The sequence below is a fragment of the Pan paniscus genome, chromosome 10 (genome assembly GCF_029289425.2).
Source record: "Pan paniscus chromosome 10, NHGRI_mPanPan1-v2.0_pri, whole genome shotgun sequence".
In the NCBI taxonomy this organism is placed as follows: Eukaryota; Metazoa; Chordata; class Mammalia; order Primates; family Hominidae; genus Pan; species Pan paniscus.
This window is the reverse complement of record NC_073259.2, coordinates 94,274,761-94,286,877: the sequence shown is the minus strand read 5'-3', so window position 1 is coordinate 94,286,877 and position 12,117 is coordinate 94,274,761. Positions and strand designations below refer to the sequence as shown.

Genomic DNA, 12,117 nt, shown 5'->3' with positions numbered 1-12,117 from the left:
AGAGCTTGCAGTGAGCCGAGATTGTACCACTGCACTCCAGCCTGGGCGACAGAGTGAGACTCCATCTCAAAAAAAAAAACAAAAGAAAGAATGCAAACATTTACTAATATACATTTACTGAGAATGAAGCTTAAATTGATGTCTATAGAGTGTTTTGCCCCCTCATATTAAACTTTTACACACTATTAAAGTTAAAATATTTTATATTCTCTGAACTCATAAATGCTAGCTGGCCATTTTAGTTGGAGGAATGTAATAAATAATGAGACAACGTTGGTAAATTCATTCTCAAATGCAGTGTTTGTTATTATTCCTTTATGAAATTGAGCTATATGCAGCATTTTACTTTTCCACGTGTGTATATTAAATAGAATATTCAAGAAATGACACCATCCTTTTATTTTTCTTGTAGTTTCTTAAAGTTTTAACATTTTTACATTTAGAATTTTTTTTTTACATTTTGTAATCAGGTTGTATTTCTTAATAATATTATTTTAGTATAGTAGAAAACAGTTACATGTCTTATTATCAATGTTCACATCACATACACACTATCTTATTTTTGACCTTAACCCAGATACATGTGCAAACTGATGTTCAAGTATCATCAGACTTTTTTCCAAAGGACATTCTGAAAATAAATTACTGAAAGGTCTTGAAGTTTAGTATCTCTACTTTTCCAAAAGAAATACCACTAAATAATCACAAAAAAATTTTATAAATTCCACTAATTATTACTTTCTAATGATTTCTCCCCACTGTAAGAGAATATATGTATATATATTTTCTTCTGTCCTTATGTATAAAATATACTTTGGAGTAATAAAACTGATATTCATATATGAACTATTATATCCTGTATTTATCTGAACGTTCCTGAGTGTATAGATGTAATTATTTAAAACTAAAATATAAATTCTGTCCTAATAAATAAATACAAAATTTGAAGTTGACTTAACGTATGCGATAAAGATTCACTCATTATTCTAGTCCAACATTAGTATGAAGTATTTCTAGTACATTATCTTTTTTCCTATCAATTTTCCTAGGAATTAAAGTATAAGCCAATAATTTTGTTAATTTTTAAACAATTCAAATTTTAAATATGAAATTATTTTCATATGTAATAAGTGTATGTCCTTAAAATACTAAGTAATTCATTAGAGACTCCATCTTGTATAATATTTAAGCATTGAAATCTATATTCTTAAAAAATCTCACTGACATATTTTAATAACAAAACCCAGCTTTCTTTACTAGGTACCTTATTCACTTGTAAACAAATTTTGTGTAGGATGTGGGTTATTGATACAAAATGCCTATACATTGATACCTGTGGAAATTGACAAATAAATAAATGAACAAACAAACAAAAATGCCTGCAGAGCCCTAGGAGTATTTAAGTTTCCCAATCTTTATATTGCTGTATTTCTCTAGGCACATTATATGTGGCATTCTGTCACCCAAACAAATGCAAAACAAATGAGAGGTTATGATTTCTGTGCACTAAAATCACCAGAAAATACATTTGTCTTTAAAAATTAACTGAATGTAGATAGATAGATAGATAGATAGATAGATAGATAGATAGATAGATAGATAGATTATATCCTGTTGCATGTAGAAAACATGCTGAAATTATTCTGGGAGGGTTAAAACTCCAAAACAAACAAACAAACAAAAATTGAGTGAGTCAGTGTTATAAATCAAGTTAATTTGCAACATTATTTTTGAGTTGAAATATTAAGGGTTTAACATATTTATATCATTATTTTGAGGGCACCAAAGTAACTCTAAATTTTAAATCTTCCATGTGTCTTTAAAATTAACGCATTTGATTGTTTTCATAACAACGATAATATTAATTATATCTTATATTTATGTAATACTTTTTATTTTATATAACAAGCTTCTATGCATTGTCTCATCTGATCCCCATATCTTTATTATTATTATTTTGCTGTATGTAGCATTACCACTCTCAGTCTATACATAAAAGATGCTAAGTTACCAGAGTTTTTACAGATAGTAAGTGGTGGAGCAAGAACTGGAGGATGAATCATTTCAACCCTAGTCTAGAACTCTTGCTCCCATGTCACATGCTAACTCGCTTCTCAGAGTAATCAAATAAACTGACTATCATAAAAGTCAGAACTTGGGAGGAAATGTGAACATATGAAAGTGTATTTTCATATATTATCAACTTTTTGAACTCTTATTGAGGCCATTGAGTAAAAATAATTTTCTGTCACTGTAAATGCAGAGGGAATGTAACAAGTATTTGCCCTGAATCCATTATTCAGAAATAAATGAAATAGCATAAAGTCATGCAAGTGCACTGTTGGTGACTTTCCTTTCCCTAAAGTTGGGGTGGTTGAAGTGAATTTCCTTGCTCTTTCTCCAGGTGCTTGTACTGTTCGCATGCTGAGCTGCACAGCTTTCAAAGGGCTTGCCCTGGGATATAGCTGGGCTAGATTTAGAAGGAACTGGTCATTGAATAGCTCTGGTAATTCTTGCATCTCACAGTTATGCGGTTGACAGCTCCTTTCAGTAGGGAAAGCTTGGGTATATTTCAAGGTGATTGTAGTTTTGTCCCTCTGGCAGCAAGCTGCTGCAACCAGCTTAGCCCATTATCCTCCTCTCCCACTGGATTTAAGCCTGGGGAGAAATCTGGGGCTTTTGTCAAGATAGAAGGTAAGAGATGGATAATTATTCCCTGTGTGTGCTCAAAAAGAACAGCACTATATCATAGAGTAGCTTTCAATTACTGAAATGGGATTGTCTGAAGTTCCAGTGGCTTATAAATTACTCTTTGTAAAAACCAATATTTAACATTATTATGTTAGTGATGTGCTTTTAATATCTCTTTCATGTAATATCATGTAATAAACTTTAAGGTTTATTACATGAAACTTTGCAAACAGTGTTTAACACTCAGAGAATAAAATGCATTTCCATTTTTGTGGTTTTATTAGAAGATTTAAAAACAAATGGCTGCTCTGAAAAAATTGATTAAAAACTTCACTGTACAATTGACTACATTATAATTTTTCTCAATTTGAGTTTCTTAAATCTCAGGGGCTAGTACTGTAAAATCAATGCAAAGTAATTACAAAATTTAAAATTCCAGATGTTATGATTACATACATCTTGTCCTTTAATATCCATTCTGTCAAATACCTTTTATAAACACTGCTACTTAACAAAACACATTTGGAAAATAAAATTTCCACTAATTCTGATTAATTAATTAGGTAAATCAGTCTTAGCATATTTAGAGGGCAGTATTTTCAGTTTGTGATCCCCCAGGAGCTCAACATTACTTTCACTCTCCTTTTAAAGGCAGAAATTGTAGTCAGAAATGTGCATTTCAATTTGTAGCTGACAGTTTAGGGTTAAGATATGATTCCAGGTAACAGAAGCCAATGAGAGTACACCCAGTTGATGTTTGTGACATCATCTTCCAGTCGGAGTACATAGAACAGCTGAGGTAGCGTTCAGTTTCAGCACAGTGCCATTATGATGGATGTTTACATCTCTTCATTGAGAGCCAATTATCTCGCTTTTGTGTGAGGCCCAAGGATCACTCATGCTTCCAGACTGCACAGAGCACTGTTGGATCTAGCTGAACGAATTGTTTTCTCTGTCTCTGGTAAGGGCTTCTTCTGTTTTACCTTCTCTTTTAAAATAAAGGTAGATGTGTCTTACAGAGAAAATATTATAAGGGTCAAAAAGGATTACTATCTGGTAAGCTTTTATTCAGGAATGTTTATCATTATTTAAAGGACTATGGAGTTAGCAAAATGAATTAAAGAAAGAGCTTGCTAACGTGTACCTGACAAACTAATTTGCAGCAGAAAATGAAAGGCAGGTAAATCCGGCTTTGCTTTAGAAAAAGGAAAGTACTGCTATTATAAGACCACAATTTTGAATGTGTTTTTAAAACTGTATATGTGTATGTATATCATTCTGCATCATTTCTCTATATTTTTCTATTAGTATTAAAGAATAGTGGTAGAAATGGTCAACCAAGTAGTGTTGCTGTAGACTTAAAATGAGTCAAAGTTTCTAATTGTTAAATGGCAGTTCTTTGGGACAGTTTTCCAAAGTTGCGTTTATACAGGGAAAACAAAATTTACCAAGTGAGCAAAGGCTCTGGCTTCTGAAATAAAGTTGTAGGACTTTACATTCATATTTACCATTTAAATATATGGAAATAATAATAACGAAAAATTTTAAGAATGGATGTAAGAGTTTCTTTGTGGAATTAAGAGATATTAAAATCACTTATTGCATTTTTGTTATGCTTTTTGGTGCATAATAAAATACTGTCTTTCACATAGCCAAAATATTTAAATCCTAAAAATATATCTTTATATTATTTAATCATTTGTCAGTAGTAACATTTATGCCTGAGGATCTTGTTATATTGTAGCAAAACAAATATATTTAGAGCTGTTGAACTGCTATGGATAGATGATTGAATGTGACAGAGAACCTGAAAAGTCACTACACTAAAAGCTTTCAATTGACTGAGAATGTTCACATGCTAACAAATGAAGAATTCAAAAATATTTGTGTCCCCTCAAATGTTGTCTGTTATTATGGTATAAAGTAGCATACTGTTGTTATTTTAAAGTTGGATGCAGTTATTTATGAAATAAAGCCACAGAAAAGTGTAATTAGTAGTTATTTTGTTTAACATGCTCTTTTATTTTAATAGCATCTCCATTCCTCCTAGGGTTATAAAAGTTTTGAATAATGGCTTGTTCATCAAGTGTTGATGTGCTTATGCTTTTTAGATTTATTTTTACTGTGCCTTTAACATAGAATATTTCTGCCTTTGCAAACTAGTAATTTTGATAATTAAAACTCAGGATTTGGAGATTCTCGAGTTGAGCTTTAAGACAGCAGGGGTTTTTCAGCTATGTCACACACTGTGTCTTCTGCTAGCCCAGTCCTGTTTGGCAGCTCTAGACATTACTGTTGTTCGAATTGTCTCCTTTAGTCCATTCAGGTCTGAACAAAACTAAGTTTATAGACAGTGTCAGATGTGTATTAATTAAATCTAAACAAGTGAGCTTAATGTCTCAGCCACAACAATATGTAATCAACAAAACCTCAAAAAGCTTCCAATATACATCTAGAGTTAATTTTTTGCTGAGAAAAATTTAAGTTGGTATATTCTGTGAATTTCAAAATTTAAAGTGAAATCTAAAAGTTTTGGATAATATGAGCTTGAAAGCATGAGTCACTGCTTTGAAATGAATTTTTTTTCTTTCCCTAAGTACTCTATAGTGAAGTTGAAAAACCCAGTGGTACTGACTGTGTCATTTTCACAGGTGATTAAACTTAACTAAGGCAAAAGCATTTGTCTCCTAATAATTAATTCTTTAAAAATCTATATCATTCTGTCAACAATGAAGAAAATCTTATTCAGCTAATTAATGATCTAGATATTTAAATTGCATTTTTTTCTGTGTATGATTCCTTCTTTCAGTATTAGCCTTGCTAGTCACAAATGCACTACATTGATGGTGACTGCAGTGTTAAATTGCTTATCTCCTTCTTTTCCTTTGGACAACTTTATACAACACAAGTACACGAGATATGAGCTACCTAGCTAATGGACTTCATTCATTTCACAAAAAGTTTTTTATTATTATTTTTAATTTAAGACAGGACATCAATGATATCATAGCAATTTCCTATGCCACAAAGTCCCTAGGAAGGCTTCTCAGTACAGGGTGACATAAATAAATGATGTGTGATGTTACATGTACTGCCCTATTCTCTGCCTCCTTTTAAATACATATGTTCTTTGTCTGACTTATGTAACCAGTATTAAGAAGAGATGGAAAAAAATAGCCATGAAAAGATACTTATTAACTCTTCTGAAGTTCTCTGCATACTCCATATGCTGGGGGTGATATATTTTTTCTTTTGAAAATGACTCCTCAAATTATGTTTTTACCTATTGCAAAATAATACTCTTTTGTATATTTTAATACTTTCCTAGAATTTAGTTTATTGTAAGCCCCTTTATTAGTTTCATGTAATGATTGAATGCACAATACTGCTTGGTTTTTTAGTTTCTCAGTTCAAGCACTTGAATGATCATGAATTCTATGCTTGTCTTGACAGTGGGAAATTCTGGGCATTCCAGGCCAACTTTTTACTTAAGCCAAAAAATATAGTAACTATGATGTCATCTTGGACAGCTTGGACTTATTGTGTGAATGTCTGGATATTTAGGTGTATATTTTAGGTACATAAATGTAATGTTTTTATGTATTTTAAAGTTTAAAAGATCTTTTTATCAACATTGTGTATATATATAATTAATTCTTAACAATTGATATGTGATAAAGTAATTGATATTATGCAACTAAGGAAACAGAGACTAGTAATTCGTAACTTGTTGCCAAAGATCACCCAGTCAGTAAGTCAGTAAATGGAGGAGCTAGGACTCAGAAACAGGTTTACAAATTTCAGTGCCCCAAATCAATCAATTTCTCTTTCTTTCTTTCTTTCTCTTTCTCTCTCCCTCCCTCCCTTAATACAGCCGGTTATCTGATCAGTCACTTCTCTTGAGTATCTACTTCGTGCCAGGCACTCTTCTAGGTACTTGGCATTTATAACTGAACAATGTAAAAAAATTCTTGTTGTTGCACATATTATTTTTTTCTACCTGAAAAGCTCTCATCTTTAATTTACTATAAATGTAGAATGTATTTTAAGGTGTGGCTAATTAAAACCAAAAACTTTATGGGAAATAGGAAACATAAGTTAAAGGATACATTCATTTGCATTTCTTGTGTTTCTGTGTGTCTCTAAGTTCTCAGGTATGTTTTAATCTAAAATAGAGTTTTACATTATATTTGGGTTTTGTGAAAAGTCTATCAATTATTTTATAACTCATACTTGATTCTGAATGTGGTCACTGAAATATTATAAGAATAAAATAGCTTGTGGTAGATATCAAAAACAGTATCAATCATTTTTGGACAAAGTTATCTTGTATTTATAATGTATGTTCAAGCAAGCTAGCTTTATTTTTATTGTCTATTTTACAATCAATTATTTGCTGGTAATAGTATGCCGAGTTTACAGTTGTTTGACTTTGGACAAGGTTCTTTATAGTATAAGTAAAATAATAAAAAATGAAGAATTTTTTATTTTAATTAAAAACAATATCTCCCAAATGATAGTAGTTTGTGTTTGAACAAGCAAACTAGAGACAATTTACTTTTTAAGGCCAATTTTTTCACTGTCTTGGTAGATACTAATGCTAGTTCCTAGGACAATGGCACTAAAAAGTGATATTTATTCCCTATTCAACTTATTTACAGATACTCAGTGATTTAAAAGAAATAAAAAGCCTAAAATACAACCTCCTCAGAGAAAACCAATCCATACGTAGAACCTATCAGTTGAAGATAAATTATTTTTAGATAGTATCATTTAATTAGCCACTGAAGAATCTGTCTAGTGACATACATATAAATTGTACAACAAAAGTTAACTGAACACACTTGATTTGGCTCAAAATATTTTACTGTTGTCCTATTGCATAATAATAAAACAATAGCCCTGAACTTAGTCCCTTTAGTAATGCCCATTTGAAGTATGCAGAATAGGACAGTAAAATTAGAATTCAGTAATTGAAAGTACGAATGTGATTTTTTATCTGTTTTCTCTCTCTGCCTCTGAAGCTATGACAAATGAATGTGCCCTTTTCAGGGGTTAATAAATTATGAAGACTTTTCCACTTCTTTCAGAGTTAGAGACAGAGAAGCTTGTTCACATTCGAACTGCATAAAATGAAAAAATAATCTAGAGCTATTAAGCAGTAGATGTTTAATAGCACTAAAGGCATTGGGCCTTGGGTTTAGCTATTTTTAACAACTTATATCCATGAATTAATTTTAATAGTGTTTTTGATGAGAAAATATAAACGGACAACAATACTTTTTAATGCTAAATTCTGCTAAAAGCAGAGAATTTGTTGTTCAGTGTTTGATACTGGTCTCAGTGGCATGGAACTGAGCATATCATAAAGGTTGTCTAGGTAAATTTTCACAAGTAAGTGGCTCTCTACCTGTGTGCCATGGCACACCATAAAACTCTCAAGGGTATCTCCTAACATTTGGGTCAATGTGGAAAATGCATTTTGCCTAAAACTGAGTATACATATTGGTGCTGCAGTCAGTCAGATAAAATATGGAGCTGAGTGAAACCAGTAATATGGGGAAGAAAATGACACAATTTGCTGTGATGAGAGGCAAGGTGTAAAGTTAAGTTCCAGCAACTTTTCTCCATTCGAAGTACAGAAGAGGCTATGATCATGCTAGAAAACACTTTTTCTCAGCAGAGCAAGAAAAGAGCAGATGCTTTTAAAGACACTTTCTTTTTTGTTTGCGTACACTTGTTGCATGTAAGAATATGCAATAAGTGCGTGCAAATTGTATTCAGGTAGTCTGGGACCAGGTGTGGCTAATTAAAACCAAAAAGTTTATGGGAAATAGGAAACATAAGTTAAAGGATACATTCATTTGCATTTCTTGTGCTTCTGTGTGTCTCTAAGTTCTCAGGTATGTTTTAATCTAAAATAGATTTTTATGTTACATTTGGGTTTTAAATGTTGACTTTTAATATTTTTAAAAGTCTGGGACCAGACTACCGGAATACAATTTGTTGTTCCACCCTTTTCAGTCTTCATGCCTTCATAAAAAAAAAAAAAAAAAAAAAAAAAAAAAAAACAGGAAATAAAAGTACCTACCTCGTAAGTTTGTTGTGAAAATTTCATGAACTAATCTTATAAGCATGGAGAACAGTGCCTTGCATATAGTAAATGTTCAATTACTATTGCCTCTCTTTAGTATTTTCATTGTTTTCATTGTTACTGACTTGCTTAGTATTATGTGGCTGTGTCTTTTAATTCATTCAGGAGTTTCATTAAAAATTGCTATTCACTAACATGAAAACTCTGGTATAGTACAAACACAATTTTGGGAACCAATCATACTAATTACTTTTGAAACTAGATGCTGATTGTAGATTTTGTTGGTAAACACGGGTTAATCATTTACTGCATATAAAACTTCTGATGTTTTAATTTTAACTATTGTAAGATAAAAAATGAATTAAATAACTTTTAGGAACTTTTCTCAAATCTAAAATGATATAATATGGGATATCATATACATACAAATCTAAGTACGTAATAAAATAGAAAGTCTTATAGCTTTACCTTTTATCTTTTACTCTGTTTTACTTTGCTACTTTTTATTCTATGATTTTTCATAAGTCAATGAGAGTTTCAAACCTGGAGTTATGAAAGTTTTATTTGTCTGATATATGTAGAGACCAACAGTCTCTGCTTTTCAACAGTCCATTGTCTCATATTGGTGATGAAGTGGTGATAGAATTGAGTTAAAGTTTTTCAGTTCTTCTTTACTCATGACATTCTGTATTCTTAACATAGTCATTAGAGGCAAAGTATGTTTTTATTTTAAAAATATATATCTCTCTCTCTCTCAGTGTGTGTGTGTGTGTGTAGGTTGCTTGTTTGTTTTGTTTTAATGAAGCATCTAACATGTACTTAATACTACCTCAAGAGAGATACAAATAGAAAAGGATAAAAAATGTAATGTTTAAATTAGGTTATTCTTCCCCACTGTTTATAATCTTGTAGAATCAAGGCATTAATGAATGTGTAAAACATTTTCTAAAAATCTATTCTTTCCACTAAGGTATTTTCCCTTCACTTTTAAGTGCTCTGACTCATTCTACAAATTATTTAAAGCTCAGCCACTCAATTACTGAGCACTTATGGCATGCCAGCAGTGAACAGAGCACCACCACTGCTCTCCAGGGGTTCATGGTCTAGTGACCAACACAAAGTTGGAAATAAATAATTATAATCCATTGTGATAAGTTTTACATTAGAGATATGCACAGAGTGCTCAGGGGACACCCACAAGGAGTGATTTATTCTATGTGTAAAAATCTGGAAAATCTTTAAAAATAAGCTGTCACTTAGCTGAGTTTTGGAAAATTAGAGACTTTTTCAGGTACAGGTGGGCAAAGGATATTTCAGATAGAGGGACCTCATTAAGAACAAAGTCAAAATGAGAAGAGAAAGCACAGTGTGTTCAGTTAGGTCAAGTTGCTTATCATAAGCAAAGGCAGGAGTGAGGGAGAGCTAAAAATTTGCACCAAGATATCAGAACAGATTCTAATTGTAAATAACCAGTAAGGACAACTGTCATAACTGCATAACTTTAATCCTTGGCTGGATGTTTAAATTAGGTTATTCAAATTTTAAATACTCTAGAAGGGCTGTGATGAGATGGATCACTGTGGTTTTGAGAAAATGAGGAATGCTTCCTAAAAGAGGTAAGAAGCAGGATTATTTGGGACTATTTAAAGCAGTCTGACACATCAAAGGAACAGGAATGGTCAAGACATTCCACTTCATTAGTTTCCGCTAACTTTACTAGGTATATCAATCTATTAAGTTATTTTAAATAATGGATAATGTTGGATGGGGTGATTAATTACTCAAGAATATAAAGGTGGGTCACACGTGACATAATTGAGAGGAATACCAGAGTTTGGGAAAGAGTTTCTGAAGTCAGTATTTATTCACTATTTATGAACTTGAGCAAACATGAACTAGGGATAGGAAGTGTATGATGTTGAATGACAAAATGCTTTACTGTTGGGCTGGGGTCAGTGGGAAAATCCAGGGAAAGGAACTCCCCTTCTTATAGAATAACTCAATTCATTGCACTTATTTTTTAAATTATCTGAACAACATTACATAAAAGTTATATATTAAATAATTATTTTAAAAGAAAACAATAAGCATTGTGTCATTCTTTTCTTGGTGTAAAATTTTCTCAAGTGGCATGTGATTTACAGTGAACACAAATAAATAATGGGGGAAGATGGAAAGAGGTGCTCAGCATGGGAACAGAGCATAACACTAGCTAGTTTCACAGCTGTCTCTTAGGCTGTCTCCCAGAAACTTATTCTAAGTTTATTCACTTATCTCATCATGGTGAGATTCCGATATATTTAGATGGTATCCAAAGAGAATTAGGCTTTATGTATGACTGCTCCCATCTACAATGTTATAGGCATTCTGATAGGTGGCGAAGTTACATAAGGATGGTGGTGGTGGTGTATCAAGAAAATGTGTGTCATAGCAGAGCACAACAGGCAATAGGACAGAAAAGGCATGACAGAAGAGGCAAGACAATTGCCTATCTACTTGGAAGGGAACCGCTTCCCACTTGCCTGTATCTTTAATATTAACTCTCAGAGCAATCTTGCATAAGAGCATGCAAGTGGTAACTTTGGCATGAGAAAGAGAACATGGTTCTGAGGGTAGAAAATAGGATAAACTGAGGGGCATTAGGGAGGTGGAGATATAGAAAGGTAAATATTTGGGGGAAAGAACAAAAAAAAATCCACAGACAGGGTTGTAGTCACAAATCATAGAGGGTATTTTACTCTCTTGAGGTCAAAGATTCTCCCTAATTCTTTTCTGAATACCTATGGCCTGGAAAAGTGCTCTGCAGAAGTTTGCTGAATGAATGTCTGGCTGCCTGAGAGAAGGAAGGAAGGAAGGAAGGAAGGAAGGAAGGAAGGCAGGCAGGCAGGCAGGCAGGCAGGAAGGAAGGAAGGAAGGAAGGAAGGAAGGAAGGAAGGGACAGAAACTAGGTTCTTTCTTTGTGTACTTTAGACATGCTATGCTTGAGATGTCCACTAAAGAGCAAATAAGACATGTAGGTATTGGTTATCAAGAAGCCTTAGGAAATTCCTCTATTTAAAAGTGGTGAAGAGGAGGAAGAACAAACAAAGGAGACTCAGAATCAAAGAGCCTTTGAATAAGGAGGATAACTACATCTAGACTATTAAAACTTCAGATCAGGAAGGAAAAGATGGTGCTGAGGGTAGAAAATCCTCTGAAACCTCTATGCAGGAAATACAAATCTGAACATGACACTCCTTTCCCCTCTCTTCCCCATAATCTTCCTTCCATTCCCTTGTGACCTAAAACTCTTCAGTGGCCTTCCATTACTTACAGGATAATAACAAAACTAG

The 12,117-nt window shown here is 32.6% G+C and overlaps 1 protein-coding gene across 4 annotated transcripts in view; it reads left to right on the top strand.

The window, feature by feature from the left end:
* Positions 1-12,117, top strand: part of MGAT4C (MGAT4 family member C) — an 860,657-nt gene that overhangs the window by 591,933 nt on the left and 256,607 nt on the right. Inside the window, exon 1 of one of the 4 annotated variants that reach the window (XM_034936306.3) lies at positions 3,396-3,652. The exons of 2 other annotated variants lie outside the window; for them this stretch is intronic. The gene's annotated coding sequence lies outside the window, so the exon portion shown is untranslated. Of the gene's footprint in view, positions 1-3,395; positions 3,653-12,117 lie in introns of those variants that run through there. One more of the 4 variants, XM_034936308.3, reaches the window with a different exon arrangement.